General features: G+C 76.6%; 1 non-coding gene across 1 annotated transcript; it reads left to right on the top strand.

Moving 5' to 3' along the window:
* The first annotated feature begins 1904 nt into the window (after positions 1-1904).
* LOC137459491 (5.8S ribosomal RNA) lies at positions 1905-2057 on the top strand. The gene has a single exon (XR_010992351.1). It is a non-coding gene; the product is annotated as a 5.8S ribosomal RNA (ribosomal RNA).

Genomic DNA, 2057 nt, shown 5'->3' with positions numbered 1-2057 from the left:
CGGGCGCTCGCCGCGTGGCGAGGCGCGCGGCATGGGCGTCCCCAGCCCGCGTCCCTCCTCCCCGAGCGCAGCGCCGGCTGACTGAGGGAAACCCCGGGCCTCGGGCCAGGCCAGGGGCGCGGTGGTGGCGGCGGGAGGCAGTGGGGGGAGGCACCCCCGCGGGGCCTTAAGTCTGGTTTCCCTCACCCCAGGGTCAGGTACCTAGCGTTCCGCGCCTTCGTCCGCGGCCTTGCCCTACCGCGGAGGAAGCCGGGCGGCGGTTTAAAGACCCGGGCGGCTCGGCGCGCCACCCCCGGATGCGGGGGCGAGCGCGGGGGCGGGCGGGTGCCTTCAGAGGGGCGGGGGTTGCCCCCGCAATGCCTCTGGCTAGGTCCGCCGTCGTCGCGCTCGTCGTCCTCCGGGGGCCCGCCGGGCCGGGGAGGGGACTCTGCTGCCCCCCCCTCTCTGCGGTCCGAGCGCTCGGCCGGAGAGAGCCCACCGCGCGAGGTCGGCCGTGGTCCGGCCCGCGCCTCGCCTCGCCACGGGCGTCCCCGGCGGCGCGTTGAAGCGCGGGCTTCTCGCGGGCCGGGGCGGCGAGCCCCCGCGGTGGGGGCTGGCCCAGGGCGCTTCGCCCCCGCCGGGGGTTTTGTGCGGGCGCGTTGCCGCGGCTCGGCGGCGGCGCCTCTTGCGGCGCGGGCCGCTGCGGACCTCCCGGTCCTTTTTCCCTTTGCCCAGGCCCCAGAGCGGGGCCCCGGCGAGCTGGCGCCCTCGGCGGTCTCGCGCTGCCGGTTCCCCCCCGTCCGGGGCCGGTTTCGGGTGGCGTGACCGCGTCCGAGCGGCGGCGGGCGTCGCTCGGCGTCTCCGGCTCCGGTCCCTCGCCGGAGGGCACCCTGCCACCGGCTGCGGCTGTCCCGGTCCCGGGCCCTGCCCGCGGGCTTCCCCGTTCGCCTTCCCGGCGCGTGCCGGGTGGGGGACGGGCGGGCAGCCGGGGGCGTCCCACCCCCGGTCTCCGCGTGGAAACGGGGAGAGCGGGGGCCCGCCCCCCGGCTCAGCGCCGTCCGCTGTCCGCCTGGCCGCGGGGCCACGGAAGGGGTCGAGCGAGCGAAGCCGGCGGCGCGGTGGCGCCGGGGGAGGATGGAAGGGGCTCGTGCCGCTGGGGTTTGTCGGTCGGCGGGTGCGCCGCCCGGCGAGGGCCGGCGGGTCGCCGCGGTGGCGTCCCACGTGGGCTCGGGCTTTCCGTCTCGCAAGCCGTTTTCCGTCCCCCGCGGCGGGGGGGGGTTCGGTGGCGAGAGGAAGCCGCCCGAGGGCGCGAGCCGGCCGGGGCTCGGCCCCGGGGCCAAAGCGGGGGAAAAGAAAGTCCGGGATGGGCCGCAGCGGTGGCGGCGTTGGAGGGGCCGGTGCGGAGGCGCGCGCGCGCTCTCCTCCGGCGGGGTTGTGCGCCCGGCCCCCCTCGCTCCCCGGGGCGGGGGGGGGGGGGGTCTCCGCTGCCTCGCTTCGTGGCGTCTCCGCGACGGCACGGGGCGGCCAGCGAGAGACACACCCCCCCCCCGCCGTTGGGTGGGGAAGCGAAGGGGGTTTTCTTTCCCCGTGCACGCGAGGCGAGGCCGGGTTCGGGGCACGTTCCCGGCGGCGCGCGGCGGGCCTCCTCCGCGCCGAGGTCGGAGCGAGCCCGGGCGCCTGGTCCGGCCCCGAAGCGCCGCAAGGTGCGTTTTTCCCTCCTCGGGGGAGGGAAAAAAGCCGGGAGCGCGGGCTCCCCGCCCCTTGCTTTTGCCGCTTCGGGGTTTCGTTTTATTTTCCCCCCCTCTCCTGTGCTTGTACGGTCAATGTGAGGCGAGCGGCCGCCGTGCCGCGCTCTCCGAGGGGCCGCTCCTTTGCGAGCGGTCCCGGCCCCTCCGCGCTGGCGGGGCGGTGCCGAAAAGCCAGACAACTCTTAGCGGTGGATCACTCGGCTCGTGCGTCGATGAAGAACGCAGCTAGCTGCGAGAATTAATGTGAATTGCAGGACACATTGATCATCGACACTTCGAACGCACTTGCGGCCCCGGGTTCCTCCCGGGGCTACGCCTGTCTGAGCGTCG

The sequence above is a fragment of the Melanerpes formicivorus genome, unplaced genomic scaffold (genome assembly GCF_026170545.1).
Source record: "Melanerpes formicivorus ecotype bairdi unplaced genomic scaffold, bMelFor1.0.p_v2 SCAF_368, whole genome shotgun sequence".
NCBI lineage: Eukaryota > Metazoa > Chordata > Aves > Piciformes > Picidae > Melanerpes > Melanerpes formicivorus.
Note: the sequence above shows the minus strand (reverse complement) of the source record. Positions and strands in the feature narration are given on the sequence as shown.